Source organism: Colobus angolensis, unplaced genomic scaffold (assembly GCF_000951035.1).
Source record: "Colobus angolensis palliatus isolate OR3802 unplaced genomic scaffold, Cang.pa_1.0 Scaffold26, whole genome shotgun sequence".
In the NCBI taxonomy this organism is placed as follows: domain Eukaryota; kingdom Metazoa; phylum Chordata; class Mammalia; order Primates; family Cercopithecidae; genus Colobus; species Colobus angolensis.
The window spans coordinates 18,345,450-18,366,297 of record NW_012115821.1 but is presented as its reverse complement, the minus strand read 5'-3'; the positions used below and the strand labels follow the sequence as shown (position 1 = coordinate 18,366,297).

Genomic DNA, 20,848 nt, shown 5'->3' with positions numbered 1-20,848 from the left:
TAAAATAAAATAAAATAAAATAAAATAAATACATAAAATAAAATTTAAAAAGAAAAAGAAAGGAACACAACTAAAGAAATTCCATTCCCCTGATGCATTTGCTGGCAATGAAAATGTTTTTCTAAATCAAAATGTATTACTAAGACAATAGGTGAGAATAGCTGCATATTACATTGCACAAGTGTGTTAACACTATTTAAAATCTAAAAAAAGGTCAGGTACAGTGGCTCATGCCTGTAATCCCAGCACTTTGGGAAGCCAAGGCAGGTGTATCACTTGAGGCCAGGAGTTCGAGTCCAGCCTGGCCAATATGGTGAAACCCCGTCTCTACTAAAAAAACAAAAATTAGCCGGGTGTGGTGGCGCAAACCTGTAATCCCAGAGCTGCAGTGAGCTGAGATTACTCCACTGTACTCCATCCTGGGTGACAGAGTAAGACTCTGTCTCAAAAACAAACAAAATACTTAAAAGAAATCTGTATGTAACTGACATAGACATGCACAAATGGCAATTTCACATAGTTTGACTTAATAACAATTTGCCATAAAATCTAGGAAATGGTGAAGCTGAAAACATATTGGGAACAAGTCCTGTTGAATTTCTGGGATCTTTATTTTGGAAAAACTTTCTGAGGTCTAATTTACATATAAGAAAATGCTGGCATTTTAGGTGTATAGTTTGACAGGTTTTAGCAATCTTACTCAAGTTTTGATAGGGAAAATGTACAGGGAAGTAGATCTATACTACCACTATACAAAAGCGGTTGTTGAAGGAATGCCTGAAAAAGTCTCTAAAACAATTTCTCTTTCTTTGAGCTAATTAACAGTGAAAAAAGAATTTTGTCCAAGTCAGATTATTGCTTCAGTTTGCTTAACCAGGACAGATGCGACTTCAGCCTATGAATAGAATGAATATACATAACGAGTTTCTGATAAACCACATTTGCAGTGGTCAAGAGTTTGGGCTTTGGCATCATATTGATCTGGGTTGGGTTCTTTCTCTGTCACTTGGGCATTCTGAGGTTCAGTTTTCTCTTCCATAAATTTGGACTGATAGCATGCTAGCACTTGACATGGTTCATATAAAGATTAAAAGAGATAGTACATGAAAACAGTACAATGACTAGCTCATAGTAAATGTTCAATACACATTAGCTGCTTTTATTATTATCACCCATTAGAAAAATACCCATTCTTTGAGAAACTCTGGTTTTGTACAGTATATGCTACTGAACAGCTCCTAAAGACATCATGCTCAGCTTGACTTCTTTATCTTTTTTTATTCACCATCCCATTATTTTCTATAAGATATTTTGAATTCCCTGTGGAAGCAAGAACCATAGTAACAAGCTTTCAGCATCGTTTTGCTTTTGAGATAATCATTAATGGAATTATTTTTATACTTTTTTTTTTAAAACAAGACAGCCTTGAGCTGTCACTACAAATGCCTTTTCAAAATCCCCTGATCTATTTTTCTGTTCATCCAAACCCTTGTATCTTCATTTTCATATGTTCTTGATGAATGGATAATGTTGTCTTTAGATGTTCTCAACCATCCTGGGCACATTAAAACCCACCCAATGGCCCTCATCAAGTGGAAAAGAAAAAGGGGAAATCCGAGCAAAAAGATATTGCAGACTCGTCTTCCTGAGACACACGCACCTGCTAAGGGAGTTGTATTAAGGAAATCTACAAAGTCGGCCTCTGATTATCAGAGTTCTTCCTTAAGGAGAAAAGGAAAAAAGCAAAGGCAAAATAACACATTTACTTCAAAGAACTCCTGTCTGATTGAGCAAAGGAAAAGTAGCTTCATTGCTTTGATCCTTTCACTGAGCAAAACAACATGAAAAGCGAAAACAAGGCTCAAGATATGGGCTTTTGTTGAGCGCATCATTAGGAGTGTTTATTGGCTGCTGCAAACACACATCCCAGCTCTGGAGCATGCAGTAAGGTTTGCTCAATGACAGCATGAGAGCGAGACTCAGTAGCTTCCCCAGGGAAGGCAGGGCCATTGATTCTGAGTCTCACTCCTTTTCCAAGAGAGGGAGGAGGGACCTTAAGTTTCAAACCTCCTTGGCTCCTGGTGAGTTCAGGTTTAAGAAATACTCTTGGATTTTTATTTAAGGCCTTGGTTTGTTTACCCTTGATAAACACTGTCTGATTCTTTTCTTCCCTTTGAAGAGAAAAGCTCTTGAATAAGCTGATGAAAAAGGCTTTTTGCATATGAGCTTCTTCAAAACAACGCTGTAATAAGTGCAAACAAATCAGGATCAGATGAATTACATTTCCTCTTTAAAATACAGACTTTAATGGATTTAAGGTGATGGGGAAGTGTTTTTGTGAAAGTGCTCTTCAGATCTAGAATCCTGGGAGGCAGTCAGTACACTAAAAGTATGGACCGAATTTGCCTTCCTATATTTCAGGACAGTATTTCTCAATTGGTGTATGTGGCCTCAGTCCTTCAGAGGTGACCTGTCACATTTTGAGGAATGCATAAAGTTAATTTGTTTTACAGTGAGGAAATTTCCAACACAGCACTGAGCAGACAGAATGTGATGCTGAGTGACACTGTCACCGTCTGCTACAAGGAGGTAAAAGGCATAATTTAATAGTAAGCTGGCACCAAAGAAAGATTTCATAATTTGAGGAATGTGCGAACACTTTGCTTCATGAGCACATAAGAGAGTGTGGCCAGGTAGGAAGCAAGCCCATACGGCAGCTCTGCTGGAAACTCCACGAAGGTGGAAGCCCAGGGTTTCTCCTAGCACTGGGAGCCCATTGCCCCACCTGGGGCTAGACAACAACAAATCGCTGTTCCATAAATGAATGAATGAATGAACCTTGCATAGTGGCAAAGGGTGACCAAGGGGCTAGACTCTGTGGATGAAATCTACTGTCAAACTAGACCAGAAGATCAAAGGTTAAGAACCTTTGTTTTGAGCAGGAGAAAACCCTGTCTTTTCAACAGTCTTTTCTTATGTTGTATGTATTTTCTTGCTTTGCCTGCTGTCCTGGCCTGGAAGCTCACTGAGGGCAGAGTGCTTATCTTAACCCTTTTTTTTTTTTTTTTTTTTTTTGAGACAGAGTCTTGCTCTGTTGCCCAGGCTTGAGTGCAGTGGTGTAATCTTGGTTCACTGCAACCTCTGCCTCCCAGGTTGAAGCGATTCTCCTGCCTCAGCCTCCCATGTAGCTGGGATTACAGACATGTGCCATCACGCCCAGCTAATTTTGTATTTTAGTAGAGACAAGGTTTCACCATGTTGGTCAGGCTTCTCTCGAACTCTTGACCTCAGGTGATCCACCCACCTTGGCTTCACAAAGCGTTGGGATTACAGGCATGAGACACTGCGCCCAGCTAGTTGTATTAACCCTTTTGGTCTTTCTTCTTCTTTTAGAGGGCCTTGTGCATGGCATGAGATGCTAAATGATGCTGAAAGAATCCAGACTGTCATCTTCATCACCATCATTATCACCATCATCTTCACCTTTGTCATTGACTTTATCAGTTTCCTTCATCATCAACCTTCATTATCTTCATCATCTTTTTCTTCCCCTTTGTTGATTTCGTTTTCCCCCGGGATAGTGTTGTGCTGATTTCTAAGTGCTTTCACGGGCATGATTCTGCGGCGGTATACACTTGTGCTCTCCAGCTGACCCGGTTAGGATTTTCCTTGTGGTCAGCATCAGTATCAGCCCCTCTTCTTGGGCACCTGCTACTGGTTCTGCTTGTTCTCCTGATTCTCCAGGCACATCTTGAGGAATGGTGGCTTTAGGTGCAGTGAGGAAACATAAGCTAGTGTTTGTTATAGTAAAAGAGAAATTTGTTAAATCACTAGGCAAAAATCAATAATTGAAACAAAGAAAAAGAGACTAAAAGCAAAGTTGCGTTGCTTTCAATAATGTAAAATACTCTGCTGCGACCCTTATTTTGGGCAGTGTTCTCAGTGAAGAATGCGCCAATTCTTAAATGTCACGTGACTTCCTTATTAGTCTTAACAAAATAACAAAGAACTGTGCATATGAGAATGGTTAGAGCAGCCTTTTCATCCTACTGATATCAATACAAATAAAGAGATATTTTGCCGTAACTGGTCCTGGCTTCAAAAAGAGCCATAAATGCCTGGTGTTTTGTTTTTGTTTTTGTTTTTTTTTAATCATTTCTGACTTTTGGTTTTCAGAGCATTTGATCTCTCTTCTTTCTGTCTCTGGCATCCTCTATCACAAGCATGAAGTGGAGATTCGTGGCGCCCTCAGGCTAGTTCTTTGGTTTTCAGGTAAGTCTTTTAGATAAACTTGAATGAATAAATTCATATAACTTGACAATTTAGTCATTTAAAGAGACAGAACTACTTTGAGACTCGTCTGAAATGAACAATGTTTGGGGCCTTTTAAAAGAAAAATCATTCCAGAACCACACCCTGCCACCACCAACGTGTGGACTTCTGCCATTTGAACCACACCCGGCCACCACCAACGTGTGGACTTCTGCTATTTGAATGATAATGTTACTGAAACGCATATTGCAGAAAAGTGGATATAAATTTCTAATGTTTGTAGTTCTTATAAAACCATAAAACAGAAAACTGATTTATAGGTTAAAGTCAAACAATAAAACAAATACAATTAAAGTTAACTGCATTAACTTTAGAAAGTTATGGTTTGTGAAAGGCACAGTTTTTTGGAAGTAGATCACTGCTTGAAACAAGGTGCTGGCCATCTTGGCTTTTCGTGAACTCCTTTGGTACAAATGCAGTATGTTAGAGTTACGGCCAACTCAGTTCTTCACTCACTAGTCTTTGACAAAGTAGTACCATTGGTACCAACATGAAGTAAACACAAGTGCAAACTTCGGCTTTGCCTTGTATAGGTTGGCCCTCCAGGTGGTACAGAATATGCTTACATCAAGTTATTTTATCATCAACATGAAAACGTCAAATTAAAAACTCTCCTTAGAGAGCTCACAGGTACCTGTAAACTCATCCCAGTAACATAGTAAATATGGATTTAGAATTAAATCATTGAACTCAAGCTTATTATGAAAATGTTTTGATTATAACACAGTGACCTTTACATGTTGTAAGGATGATTTTGTACTTTTTTCTAAGGAGTCCATTTAACTTAGTTATAATTTACCAAATGGAATGGGTATATCAACAGGCATATAAAAGGCTTTGAAGGAATTTAAAATCTCCTTTCCCTTTTTTTCTTCTATACAATCAGTATGGCCTTGGTTACACTGCAGTAACAAATAACCCTTGAATCCTAGTGTCTTAACCTAACAAAAGTGTATTTCTGCACTGCTGGTTGGGACAGGGCCTCTGCTCCTGCGGTCACCTGAGGACTCAAGCTGATGGAAGCCTTGACATGTGCTCCCACCATCTCCCTGGCAAGTGAACAAGGTGTGATGACTCATGGCTTGGCTCTCTAAAGTTCAACCTTCTATACACAAACCGTCGGCCACAGACAGTTATATGGCCACCCTGATTTCAAAAGAGAGAAGTACAATCCCACCGTGTGCTCACAGAGGCGAGAACTGTAAGTATTTGTGAAGAGCCCTGGTGCCTGCCAGCCCTTCCTTAATCCTCCTTCACTTGGTACGATGGCAGGACCCTCAGAGAGAAGTACTGCCTCTGATGTCTCTTTGGGTTGTCTGCCTGCCTTATCTCTCTAAAAACACTCCTGCCATCTTAGAGAGCACATGGGTGATACAAAATAAGAAGGTCTATTTATTACTTTTAGAAAACAAAAGGAAGAAGTATGCAGTTGAGCAAAGGTTGAATAAAAATTGCAAATTTTGTGTTTAGAGGTAATTAATAAAAATAATATCATCTTCCTTCCTGGAGTAAAATTCATCTGAAATGGCTCTGACAGCAAAAAGGTTAGCTTTAGAGTTTGAATTCCATAGTGGATATTGGTTAGCAAAGGGGGCCCCCAAACCTTTTAGGGGTATTGGGTAATTATTACTCTTCTGGTGACTGTAGTTATTGAGGAAAAAATCCTCCATGAGTATCTTGTATTTTCACTTTCATATTTTAAGTGGCAGTGGGATTAAGGATAATTATGCATGTAGTTTGTATTTAAATAAGGCATGTGAGTGGAAATATCACTGAATTTGCCTCTCAGAAATCTGTCCTCAATCGTGATGGTGAAATGTGCATTAAAAGTACCTCATGCTATGATAATTAAATGTTATGTTTTCCAAAGATGCTAGATGACACCTCCTGAGGGTCTCAATGTTTGCAAGTACCTCTATTTTACATGACAGAACTTTAAAAAATGAGCAAAAGTAACTTTTATAAATTGAGGATTTAAAATGAAAATTAGACATACTCATTCTCTAAAGATATTTTATTCTGCTATATGACCAAAGATAAATTTTTAAGTCTCTGGATACAGTACATAAAAACTGGAAATGTTTTTCTTTCACCAATAGGTAGCACCAAATATGCTACTTTTTTGTTTTCACTTGGCCATTAGGTTTTTAAAAAGTCGAAGTTACTCCTTTTGTGATAGGTAGTATACATTTAGATAGAAAACAATTATTGTCTTTGATGTCTATTTAAAAAGTAAAGCATGTTCACTGTAGGAAAATCAGGAAGTACTGAAGAACATAAAGAGCCAAACCAAATAAAGCAGAGGTTAAAAAATAATAACTGGTAATAATCTTACTACCTAAGGGCAATCACTGAACATAGTGTTTTTCTTACTAGTCTTTTTAAAAATGTGTGTGTGTGTGCATGTGTGTGTGTGTGTGTGTACAGTTGGGATCATACGTAGGGAATTTCATTTTCTACATTTTTCATTTAACATTAGAATATTTTGGGTGGTGGTGGTGATGAGGAATGTACCAGGCCCTGTTTGATAACCTTTTTCTTAGAATTATGCAACTTTCTCCCAAATTTCGGAACACTGTTCTTCTTGGGATAAAAGCAACCACAACCCTTACCCACAAGGATGTGCCCCATGGGATGCTATTGGAAGCAAGTATCATAAAACCTGACTCAAATTAAACAATAAGGACATTTATTATTCCACGTTATTAGGCATCCAGAGGTAGTTCAGGCTTCAGCGGTTGCTTGATATAGTGGCACAATGTCTTCAAGGACCAAAGTTCTTCCCATATTGCCTCTCTGCTGTCCACCCAATTGGCTTTGTCCCTGGGATAATGGCAGCAATTAGGTCAGTGGGCTTCCTTATGTATGCCTAGAGGGAGACAGAAAGATATCTCCCTCAAGTACAGCATGAAAGTCCTCCTGTCACTTGGGGGTCCCACTGGTCCAGTTTAGGTTACATTCCTGCCTGGGCACCATTAGCAGTTGTCTGGTACAGTGCTTAAACCTGGGATCCAAAAGGACTGGCTTTGATCTATTGGAACCCTCCCTGGAGCTGAGGGTGGCTCCATCTTTTCATGCATCACAAAGCTGTATGGGGAGGGGCTGACCGCCTCCACAAAGTTGGAATTCTTTTGGTGGGAATGAATGTGATGCTGAATGGGTATCCAACATCATCCAGTAAAAGGGCCCCTTACGATGTCTCTCCTGCCTACCCTCTCCACTTCTCAAGTCTCACCTTGCACTGTGGTCCCCCACCTCTTTGGCTCCTGCTTCTACAGGTCATGTTCTCAACCTCAGGGCCTCTTGTCCACGCTGCTGCCACTTCCTGGGATGCTCTTGCGTCCTCTGCTCTCATTTCCTAGTTAATTCCTACCCATCCTTCAAATGTCAGCTGAGCTCCCCTGTTCCCTGATGAGGTCAAATCCCTTATTCCTCTCCCTTTCTGGAACTTGGTAGTGTTCAGTCTTTACTTAATTGTGGCTTTCTTGACTAAGGTTTCTTTGTTTCCCACTAATTCTAGCCTCCCTTAGGGTGGAGATTACCTCACCGTTTTATTTCCTGTGCCTAACACAGTGCCTGAAATATGTAAGGTGCACAACAAATAATTTGTGAATAAAATATGACTGAAATTAATTTTAAGCAAAAGTTAGCCACCAGCATATAAGGATGAAATGTAATGTTCAAAATCTAAATTTAGTATTTACCCTTGTTTATTTCAAGTATTATCCTCTACGGGAACAGGGATGGCATTTCAAAGCTGACTCTACTAGGGAGGCCCTGAGAATGTGGAGGCCAGGGGAGAAGAGTATGTGGTAATTGTAAGTTTGTCATACCATGTGGTTAAGTGGTAACTTACCACCCTATTGTGCCAGATCTCGTGGGATTGCTTGTGTATAGGGACAAATAATAGCCCGGTGCCCCCCTCCTTTTCTTATTTTGTCACCTTAAGAAGGTGAATCCCCTGATCTCAATGAGAAAAGGATAATTTTGGATGCGAATTATGATGAGAAATGAGAATATAGTCAAGGTGTGTTCTCCTGGGTAATATTTTTGTTTCATTTAATGAGAAAACATAGACATTCTGTTAAGAAATCACATAGTTTATACATTTTAAACCTTCCATATTTTGAAGATTTATTGAAGAATATTGTTAAAGTGCTAATAACTCATGAGGCTTCACAGAATTGATATTAAACTTCTACCAATAAAGATACTAATACAGGCCAGGGACAGTGGCTCGCGCCTGTAATCCTAACATTTTGGGAGGCCGAGGGAGGCAGATCACGTAAGGTCAGGAGTTCGAGACCAGCCTTGCCAATATGGTGAAACCTCATCTCTACTAAAAATACAAAAATTAGCCAGGTGTGGTGGCACGTGCCTGTAATCCCAGCTACTTGGGAGACTGAGGCAGGAGAATCACTTGAACCCGGCAGGCAGAGGTTGCAGTGAGCTGATTGCACCACTGCACTCCATCCTGTGTGACAAGACTCTGTCAAAAAAAAAAAAAAGATACTAATACAAATGGTCATGGAGGGGGAATATAGAGAAGATCCATTTTGTACAGAAAAACCATTGGTTAGTATTTTCTTTTTTTTTTTCTTTTGGATTTCTTTTTATTATTATTATTATACTTCAAGTTCTAGGGTACATGTACACAACGTGCAGGTTTGTTACATATGTATACATGTGCCATGTTGGTGTGCTGCACCCGTTAACTTGTCATTTACAATAGATATATATTTTCCTATACCCTTAAGCCTAAGGATGTAGAAAACAGTCTTTGTTTATATTATGTTAATGTCTGCCTACTATCTCATTTTCTGAGCATGCAGTGTCTAACCTGAAATTGACATTTCATTCTCCCTACCTCTTGCTACTATGAATAATGCTTAGATAACCATCTCACACATAAATCTTGGCATAAATCTTCATTCCAGGTTATGTCCTCCGGACAGATTTCCAGAAATAGGATTACTGGGATGTCCACTTTTAACGTCCAGCTTCAGAAGCCTTCTGTGCACTCAGTATTTGAAATATGTGTTGGCTTACTGCGATTCTGAAATTGAAGATTAGGCAGAGGAGATGAGGTGTCCCGCTCAGGGTATTGCACTGGCTCACCCGCGATAAGGGGCACTCTGCTGGTGTGCCAGGGATGCGGGCATTGTGATCTTCTGAGACATGCAGATTGTCAGAGAGATGCCTGCATTCATGGGCAAGTTTCTTGCTCAGACCCCAGAGTGTGAGAACCCTGAGAGGAACCCAGGTGAAGTCCATGTCAGCAGCTCACCTTTAAATATTAGACTTGGAATGTGATCAATCAGCAAGCCACAAGGGAAGAAGTATAAATAAAACATGTGCCTTGCAAAGAGGGCAAAGCTGCAATTTGCCAAGTGCACTATAATTGCTCCTGGTTAATTATCTCAGTGGTGAGCTGGGAGCACCAAAGGCAAACACTTACATCCACATTGTGGATAAAAATAATGCCACTTCTTGGATGATCCTAATTTTAGCTGTCAAGATGTAGACAATGCGCATCCAGTTCCTTTGGATAGTAAGAGATGGATAATGACTTCAGATAGCTCCAGTTTTTGGATCATCAATTTTTACCATCATTATAATTACTTATAGTAATAAAGTAATATAATTCTTAATAATAACCACTAATAATTACAGTAATACTTACTGAATGCAGTCATTGGGCTAAGCACCTCCCATGCATTAGCTCACTGGATGCCCACAATGACCCTAAGAGGCAGTATTACTTTCATGATTTTCTTTTTCATTTTTTTGGGGTTTTTTTTTGAGACGGAGTCTTACTCTGTCCCCCAGGCTGGAGTACAATGGTGCGATCTTGGCTCACTGCAACCTCCACCTCCTGGGTTCAAGCGATTCTCCTGCCTCAGCCTCCCGAGTAGCTGGGATTACAGGAGTCTGTGCCACCATGCCTGGCTAATTTTTGTATTTTTAGTAGAGATGGGGTTTCACCATGTTGGCCAGGCTGGTGTCGAACTCCTGACCTCAAATGACCCGCCCACTTCGGCCTCCCAAAGTGCTGGGATTACTGCTGTGAACCACTGTGCCCGGCTGTACTTTCATGATTTTCAGATTTGGGAACTGAAGCTTAGAGATTAAGTGACTTGTCCAAGGTCACACAGCTGATATTGATTCCCAGTTGTTATGTTAGGATCCAGAGATTTCTCTTAGCCACTGTGGCAAACACTGCTGGTGCCCCACCTAGATAGCAGATCTAGGAAGGACCCCTTTTACCATTCAGCATGCCCATTCCCCAGCTGCTAGAGTGTTGCTCTTAATAGCTCACAGCTGAAACCTTTTCTGTTGCCCTTCAGAGATTAGAGCAACTTTACCTGGAAGTGCCTAGGGGTAACTGTCAACCTCTATCCTGGAGCAGCACATAGCTAATAAACAGATGGTGCAGAAGCATAAAAACCCAACTCCCTTGTTTAAAGTGGCTCAAGTTCTGTGATATAGTGTGGTTCTAGAGCTCCCTGCAGGATCACACTGTGGCCACATGTCATCTAAACTACATCCTTGCTTAATTTCTTTTTCCCTAGCCTACTTTTCCCCTCCCATACCATTTCCCCTGAGATCAGTCCCTTAATAAGTGACAAATCCCCTCTCCAGGAGCTCTACTTCTAGGGAGCCTAACCCAAGATAACCACTATGCCAAGTTAATTCCTGGTATGTTGTCTGATTTGCTGAAGGAATCCTTCCCACTGAAGCAGTGTTGCCTTTGCCTTGCCTCTATGACTTTGGATACATTTTAGAGCCTTATATGCCTTCTCTGCAAGATGAGAGAGCTAGATTGGATGGTCCTTAGGCTTCTAGTCCTGGAAGCTGCTGAAGTTTCCACTCTCTAAAATCCATAGTTTTGTGGCTGTGCCAGAAAAGGGACATCTGGCTTGGCAGTGTGCCTGTGGCAGGAAGGCTCCCAGAGAGTGGGAACTTACTTTTCTCCCTTCTCTCTGTCCCTACTACAGGGGACTCCTGCAGGGACTGGAGTCCACTGGAGCTTGTGTGTATGAGTGTGTGTGACTTAATGGCTGGAATATTCCATTAATTCTGCAATGTCTTTAGGAGAAAAAGGCATTCCTAAGGTTAGACAGTGAGGGCAGCATCCTCCAGTACAGGAAAGTTACTGCTTGGGGTGGGGTAGGGGTGGGCATTCCGTGTCTAGAACAGGTCAGATGAGTGGAGCTAATGGATCTTTGGATTTATGAAGGGGGAGATCACTGGTGACTTCAACAAGAGTGGATTCAATGGAATTCACTCTGACTGGAATGCGTTAATTAGAGAATAATGGCAGTGAGGTCTCACAGTTGGCAGCAGTCCTGGAGACTTTCTGACCATGGTGACTCTCTGATCATGGTAGTGGTTGCATGGCTTTGAGGTCAACAGTTATAATGCAAGTTTCCAGATCAGGCAGTGCTTCCTTGTCATAGGAGAGGCAGCAGTCTTTTAGTGGTCCATTTCTGCCATTCTAGAAAACTTAAGGTAGAGTCATTTTCTTCAAGTCTCTGTAATAAGCCTCTTCGCTTAAAGTCTTTAGAGTATATTCTATACTTTACAACTGAACTCTTATGGGCCTACTTCAGATAGTGGAAGTGCAGATACCCTATAAACACAAAACAGTACCCTCAGCATAAGCCTCTGGTTGACTAGGCCGGGCGCGGTGGCTCACGCCTGTAATCCCAGCACTTTGGGAGGCCAAGGCGGGCGGATCATGAGGTCAAGAGATTGAGACCATCCTGGCCAACGTGGTGAAACCCTGTCTCTACTAAAAATACAAAAATTATCTAGGCATGGTGGTGCATGCCTGTTGTCCCAGCTACTTGGGAAGCTGAGGTAGGAGAATCACTTGAATCCAGGAGATGGAGGTTGCAGTGAGCTGAGATCGCACCACTGCACTCCAGCCTGGCGACAGAGCGAGACTTCATCTAAAAAAAAAAAAGGAATATTCCTTTTTTAAGAAGAGCAGCTCTTCTTAAGTACCCGCTTTGTACCAGGCATTGTCTCAAGTCCTTACATACAGAGTAGCCATGATCATCTCCACTGCATAGACAAGGAAATTACAGCACAGAGAAGCTGTTTGTTTTTTAAGGTCACACACCTGGAAAGCAGCAGAACCAGGTTTTGAACCAGGTCTGTTAGATGGCCAGTCCACCATGCTGCCTCACTGGGTAGGGACTGCTCTATCCAGGACACAAGATCTGAACAAGTTCCTAAGTACAGAAAAGTGTTCGTGTGTGTGTGTGTGTGTGCGCGCACGCTAAGAAATATCTCTGGGGATAGTTCTCCCTCTTAAAACTTTAGTAAAATTGGAGTAACTTTAGTATATGAAAGGTTAGACATGCTTCTGTTTTGACTATCATACCAAATCACAAAGATTCCTAAATGGTAAGGATTTAAAGGCAGGAGTAGAAGGGCTGTTGGAATCCTAAGCTCCCAATGATACAGATCAAAAGAGAGGGTCGTTTTAGCAAAAGAGAGAAGGTCTTGGGAGCTGCCATCAAAGGGGCTGAGCTTGAATATACTGAGGGGTGATGTGATGCATCCTCAGATGAGGATTTAGGTCAGAGGCAGAAAAAGAACAACGGAATAGTGGCTAAGCAAAGAAGTGAGAGATGGAAGGACAGAAGAGCCTCATCCCTAGGAAGGTACACTATACAAGAGGCCACTGTCCTAGCACAGAAGCAAGGAGAGTCCAACATATCTCAGGACTTGCTGTGGCATTAGTGGGAGAGGAGGAGAGAAGCCAGCGGAGAGGCTATAAGGAAAGGTAAGCAAAATAACGAAACAGAGAGAGATACCAAGAAGAAAGGCATGTGAGATGTGGCTGAGCTTTAATTGGCTCCTCTCAGCCTTTCTTCTGTCAGACAAACATGTGATTCTGACCCATCTGTTTTGGTGCCACAGCCTTTTGCTCTCCAACTATTCCTGGATCTGATTGTTATCAGCCTAATCCTAACATAGCCTCCAGGCCTTGTGCCTTCCTTGCAGGCAGAACTTCCACATTGCTCAGCTCTGGCTCTTGGGTTTCATTAGCCGCTAATAGCGCAGGGACTTGGGCTAGGGATTATTCAGGCTGGACCAGACTTGCAACCTTGGAAGAGTTACCCAACCTCTCTGAACCTCAGTTTTGCCACTAATAAAATGAGAATGATGACAGTACCTGTTGAATAGCTTAAATGAGATAATACGCAAGAAAGGCCCAGAAAAGGGCTTGGCACACAGAAAGTTCTCCATTCAGTAAATGCTAACTCTTATTATCATTCTTTGGCACCTTATACTTTCCCTCCTGTACTCTTTTTTTTTTTTTTTTTGAGACAGAGTCTTGCTCTGTTGCCCAGGCTGGAGTGCAGTGGCGCGATCTCGGCTCACTGCAAGCTCCACCTCCTGGATTTACGCCATTCTTCTGCCTCAGCCTCCCGTGTAGCTGGGACTACAGGTGCCCACCACCGTGCCCGGCTAATGTTTTGTATTTTTAGTAGAGACGGGGTTTCACAGTGTTAGCCAGGATGGTCTCGATCTCCTGACCTCGTGATCCACCTGTCTCGGCCTCCCAAAGTGCTGAGATTACAGGCGTGAGCCACCAAGCCCAGCCCTCTCTTGTACTCTTACCTGGTGAGAGAGAAAATATTCAGACTTGAAGAACCTGGATTCCTCTTTGGCTCCACCACTTACTTGATGTGTGATTTGGGAAAATCCCTAGACCGCTGTAGGCCTCAGTTTTCTCATCTCTACAATGGTTGAACAGATGAAGTGGTCAAAATTAATGAGGTCTGTCCATGACAGGATTGTGTAATTTATATTCTGTCAGGGATATTCCTGGAAGGTGAGAGTTTACCATTTCCTTCCATTCAGGTTGAAGCAGTCTTCAGGTTGGGCTTTGCAGTGACCTACTTTAGTTTCATAAATTATTCACTGAGGGCCTCTTTGTGCCAGGCATGGGGTCAGAAGCTGAGGGTGAGTGTGCCTGGTGATTGTGACAAGCCAAACCCCTGTCTCTGAGGGACGACTCATGTCTAGTGAGAAAACAGGAAGAAACACAAAGCCTATTACAACCTACTGGGGTGCATGCACAAGTTAGAGATCAGAAGATGGACTGATTTGCTGGCTGTGGGGGTGGGATAAGCCTTCATGGAGAAAATGAGGGGCGCTCTCTTCCATGTTCATAAAATTAATACATGTTCGGTGGAAGAAATATGCAACATGTTGAAATATTTCAACAAATCACTTGAAATATTTCAAGTGCATAGAAACAAATCCCACTTTGATGCATGTATGTTCTTCTCGTCCTGCGTATGGTATGTGTGAGCACATGCCCAATATTGAAATCTTGGTTTGCACAGTGTGTTGTCACTTGTTTTTCAACTTTAGCAAAGTACGCTGAAAGAGAATAGGAGTCTGTGGAGGCAAGCAGGGAAAGGAGGAGAGATGGAGAGGGCAACATTCCAAGCAGCAGTGACAGCATGAGAAGTAGCAGCTTTAGCTTTCTACTTGAAAGATGGTACATTTCTTTCCTAAATACAGCAGCATAGTGACTGGAAACAGTCACTACTGTTCATATAATGAATATGGAGGTGAAACAGCATATTCGCTTCCATGTGTCTTCAAGAGCTTCAAGGTGTAGTCTGTCTAGCAGCAACTGGCCTGCAATTTACTCAACAATAAAGAAGGACTTAGTTCTGAAAGCAAACAAACCAGAATCCTTCAATGGCCCCATAGCTCTTCCCAAGGGGGATGAAATGAAGGAGCCTCACTGCAGAAAAGATTTGTGATGCTCCAAGGGCCTGCCATGCACACAGCACGTTCTGAGGAAAGGGGCCCCAAGAGGCTCTCTCTGCTTCCAATTGTTAGCACTCAGGCTGTGTGCATACCTGGGGACCCACCCTGTGATTCCAGGCATGATCTGTCGGACCCGTGACTGTGGCCTGATCTGTGAGCATCTGATGCAGGCTGGTCCTGTGGGAGGCCAGCTCATCCCTGAGGTGTCTTGGTGCACAGCTTTCCAACAGAGGTGACCTTTGATGTCAGAGGTGCGGAGCTGGGCTATGAGAGCTCAGGTTGTCCCCACAACCATGCCAAGCTGATTGCTGCAATCCTACACCAGGCCTGATGGTGCCAGAAACCCCAACAAGCCTGTAGCTGATGACGTCGTGTCTGGGGCACCCTCACTTCCTAGCACATCATTATGCTAAACTCCCATCACCAGGATCATCCACGTCTGACTCTTTTTTAAATCGTAACAACTCAAACACAATAGTCTTTCCCGACCAGTTAGTGATGAGTCAGACTGGCTTGCACTGGCTCACAGGTACTAATTGTGAGATTCTGGGGAATTCTGTGAGGTGGTTGTTAAGAACAACCATTACTACACATTAAATTATATATATATATGCCTGCAATTAAGTAAATTATATTAAAAACAAAGGTAGTGCATACTTGAGAGCTTGTTTGGAGGTTCTAGCAGCTTCAGGAAGGATACTGAGTGGTGAGGGAGGAAAGGGACATCCACCTTGCCAGCAAGGTCAGCTGAATCAACCCTGGTGATCGATGAGGTGACACATGTCACAGCCAGATCACCCTCACATCCAAAGGTAGTAAATACTTGAAACTCATCTCCTCTTAGTTATTTTATACATTTTACTCTTCTCTATGCTTTGGGGATTATTTACATCTATTTTATGTATATAATGCTATGCTAGAAGCTTTAGTGACTTCATGTAGATAGCTCTGAATCAGGCATGGTAGGAGTATTTACATCTCAGAAATCAGTAAATGTTACAAACCAAGGTCTTCCCTTCCCTCTGAAAGCTGGTGATTACACATTTACCAGCACACCCCTGCCCTTAGGCACCGGGGGAAGCCGGGCTTCCTGCATGTGCGTTTTGGAGAACAGCATGCCTCACTCAATTCCACCAGCAAGTCAGCATGGCTAAAGGCTGGAAACTGTTCTGTATTTGTCACCCATTTATTCATATAATTTCCTCACAGCAAAGGTTTCCCAGCCTGTTCCTTGAGAGGCAGATACTCTTGATCCACCACCCACAGGCCTGTTATGATCACTGGATTCTCATTTGACTCTACAACGTAATGAATACAGAGCAGCCAGGATACTCCTTCCTCCCTCTCTTCTGACTTGCCTGTGGCACTGTCTAGGCAGAGTCTAGAGAAGTCTTCAGTGCCCAGGCCACTTGCTGCTAAGTGCAGGTGGCACATAGACCAAACTGGGCTTTGTGGGGAAGCAATTCCACGCTCCTTTTCACCTCACTGAGAAAACAGTGCCTAGGTTCTTCTCTGCGCTACCAACTGTGAAGTGGAGGGGTAGCAGGATTCCACCTGCTGCCCCCTCTGCCCAGAGGGAGGGGATGGAATCATGCCCTATGTCATGGGGGATGTTAAGGAGCTGGCCTATTCCAATCTCCCAGATGCTTACCTGTGCTGCAGAGTGAGTGGAGAGAGCAAAGTGCCCAGCAGCCTTAAAATAAGATGCTGGTTGTCATTGCAGACCCTCATATCTCACAAGGAATGAACAAGGGGAGCCTCAGAATGCGCTGCTGGTCCATGGCCCTGAGCCAGGTCAGCTGACCTGGCTCAGGGAAAGAGGCAGACATAGCTTGGACTAAAGAGCTGGGAATGACATGAGATACACGGGGATCTTCCTGATGCAGTGGGAAAGAGTTTGCTTTTATTTCTGAAATAAACCCTCAAGTGACCTTGAGCCTTGAGAGTGCCTTTTGGAAATGATCTGTGATACAAAAGTCCTGGCCCAAATGGGAGGTGCTCCAGTGTGCAGGTGACGTCAAGGGCATGGGCTTTCAGGCCTGACAGTGGAGCTGGCATCGCAGCTCTGTCTTTAATGTCTCACCCTGCCTAAATTCCATCATCTTAAACAGGGGCTAATAACAATAACACTTGTCACATAGAGTTGTTTTGAGAATTACATGAAGAATGTAAAAAGTTTAGCACAGGGCCTGGCATCTAGCAAACACTCAATAAATCCTGGAGCTCTGGGACAGGAATGGAAGAGAGAGACATTTCTCTCTAAGCTTTGTTATACTGCTTGAAATTTTATTTTATTTATTTTATTATTATTATTATTCTTTTCAGACAGGATCTCACTCTGTAGCTCAGGCTGGAATGCAATGGCACATTCGTGGCGGCTCACTGCAGCCTTGACCTCCGTGGCACAAGTGATCCTCCCACCTCAGTCTCCTGAGTAGCTGGGACTACAGGCATGCACCACCATATCCAGATAATTAAAAAAATTTTTTCCTTAGGGACAAGGTCTCTCTATGTTGCCAGGGCTGGTCTTGGACTCCTGGGCTCAAGTGATCTTCCCAAGTTGGCCTTTGAAAGTGCTGGGATTACAGGCATAAGCCACCACACCCAGCTTGAAATTTTTAGATAAAGTGTCTGTATCACCTATTTTAAAAAAATTTATTTAAAAAGTCAGTACCTTTTTAAGTGACAAATAATAATTGTACCTATTCATGGGGTACACAGTGATGTTTTCATACATATATTGTATGGTGATCAGATCAGGGTCATTAGCACATTCATCATCTCAAACATGCATCTTTCTTTGGGTTGGGAACATTCAATATCCTCCTTCTAGCTATTTGAAACCATTAGTATATAATATTGTTAACCAGTCATCCTATAGTGTATAGAGCACTAGAATTTACCCTCCTATCTACCTGTCATTTTGTATCCTTTAACAAATCTCTCCCTACCCCCGTCTCCCTTCCCAGTCTCTAGTATCCTTGGCTCTACTTTTTACTTCTTTTTTTTGTGACCTCTGTCTCCGGGGTTCAGTGATTCTCCTGCCTCAGTCTCCTGAGTAGCTGGGATTACAGGTATCTGCCACCTTGCCCAGCTAATTTTTTTTTTTTTTTGTATTTTTAGTAGAGACAGGGTTTCGCTCTGTTGGCCAGGCTGGTCTCAAACTCCTGAGCTCAAACGATCCACCCACCTCAGTCTTCCAAAGTGCTGGAATTACAGGCATAAGCCACCATGTCTGAGCTTCTACTTTTTACTTCTATGAGATCAAGTTTTTTCACTTTCATGGATGAGTGAGAACGTGCAATGTTTAACTTTCTACCTAGTTTTTTAAAGGTGAGAACAATAACAATGTTTCACAGACAGAGTTTTAATGGATTGGGAAAAGGACAAGAAAAGTCCACAAATCTTCCTTCTAAGTGTCAAGTCTTCTTTTATAAAATTGGATAATAATGGCACCGACATCCTGAGGTGTTTGTGAGTATAAGGGCTCAGCCCTGTGCCGGGCATATGATCATTGCTCTGAAGTGCCCCTCAGTGGTGACAAGCTCACAATCTTGAGGCCCTGCATACAGCCTGCTATTCTAGCCTTAGATTTGCATTTCTCAAACCCAGCACTAAGGGGGATTTCTACAGAAGGAGACCAGTCCTCAGCAGGGGAACCCCTGCAAGTGGTCCTGATAGGAACCTCTGGGCTTGGTGCTGAATCTGAGCCCTTTGGCGGGATGGCCAGTGCCTCCAGTGCTCTCAGTTCCTGGAAGGTGGTCAGCAGGCAAGTTCTAGAGCTGCAGCAGGTCCTGACTCTGATTACCTGCAGTCAAGCATGCAGGACTATAGGAGAACAAAAGAGAGCTCTAGGAGTTCTGTGCAGCAGGAAAGTTTGAAGCACAGATAAAGTGTGGGAGGGCAGGCTTAGACAGGTAAAAGGCTTTCCATTGCAAGTTACAGCAAACCCTTCTCAACCTGCCTGAAGCATGAATGGGCTGTTATTGCCTTACTTATGTTGTTCAGAACAAATAGTTCCTCTTCAAAAGGTTTCAGTTCCTGGTTCTTTGTTCTATTCTAAAATGTAATCATACCCATTCATCTATCAGCCCTCCCTCTCTCTGCTGTGCTCAGACACCCCAAGATGTACCTTACCTGTCCTTCCCATCAAACGTCCACTTTCGCCTCGTTGATGATGTCAACTGTAGCCAATCAGAATTAGCCTAGATTGTATGGTCCGACCCCAGCGCTCAGGGTAAGGACACAGGAACAGGGTCTGCTTTAGGGATAAAAAACACCTGCTTTCCTTTGTTTTGCACAGTCTCCCTTGCCTCTGCCTTGCATACAGGAAGTGCCTTTCTATAGCCTTGCTGAGTGCTGGGTTCACTTTGTGACACTGAAAATTTGTTGCTAACAATTTGGGGGCTCGTCCAGAAGTCCCATTCTCCTCCAGGAAAGGGGTCTCTGGTCATCTCCTTGGGGGGACATATCCCACTGCCTCATTGTGGTGGCCTCAGGGGCTAGAGATCAAGACCCCACCCACTGCGCTGAATAAATCCCAGCAATGTTGGAAGGAAAGTCTTGCCTACAAACACCACAGCGACTGGGTAACTTTGTGCACAGACCAAGGTAAGAAAAGCTGTGGGGGCAGCAAAGTATTTCCTTGGTGGTAGGGATACCCTGGTTGAAAGTGTGTGTGAATAATCACAAGCACTACTGCTTGTGGTGCTGCTTGTGTGAATAGTGATAAGTACTACTGCTGTGTGGAGTGAGTGGGTCCTATCTGTGGTTCTGTGGTCAACTCATATGGCTTAGAACAGATCCTGCCATGGGACTTATACTGGCATGCCAATGCTAAAAGGGACCTAATTTCCCGTGAGGGAAGTGGCCAGATAGGACAAAGCAAATGGAAAGGAGTGCAAGAAACCTCCAGTAAGGTGGGTTGAGCCTCTAGATAAAAGGGAAGGCTTTAATAAGAGAGGTTGGGCCACATACACACACACTCAAGGGAGTATCCGAAACCTCCAAGATGGGAAACACTCCTAGTACAACAGGGAAAGGTAAGGACAGGGGTAGTCAGATCCCCTCTGATAGTGTTTTAGGTCTCATGCTAGAATTATTAGATGGAAAATAAGAGGACCAGACACCAAAAAAAGCAACAGATGATAAAATATTGTTTTATTTGGGCCAAGAAACCCATCCTCAAACCTGAGGTCTTCTGGCCAAAATATGGATCGGATGAGGATTGGGTCCATCATCTCTTAATTCAGCATGTGAGTGACAAAAGTCTGGTCTTGCAGAAAGAAATACACTATGCTCTCTGCTGGAGAAAAAGACCTGTTATCCTTTTTCCCCTAAAAAATGCAGGGAAGGATCAGATTTCACACTTACCACCACCCCATGAGTCAGCCTAAGTATCCTTCCCTAAAAGGACTCAAAATCTTCCTTTCCCCTCTACCTCTAAGGAATCAGTTCCAACTCTCTTCCCTTTGAGATAGGTGCCCCAGGGAGGAAGAGAATGTCCATCCTGCATATCCTCTTCTCAGGGGAAGAAAGGGGGATGATTTGCAGGGCTGCCATGACAATCTGGGAACGTGAACATCCTTCCAGCCAAAACGTTCCTGCAGCAGGCCAGAAATTCCCAGCTCAAGATCCTCGATGGGATAATAACAACGCAGTCCACTGGAAAAACATGATATGAAGCCATTCTATTAAAAAAAAAAAAAAA

General features: G+C 42.8%; 1 pseudogene; it reads right to left on the bottom strand.

The window, feature by feature from the left end:
- Positions 1 to 9,606, bottom strand: part of LOC105515472 — a 13,360-nt pseudogene extending 3,754 nt beyond the window's left edge.
- Positions 9,607 to 20,848: the final 11,242 nt, after the last annotated feature.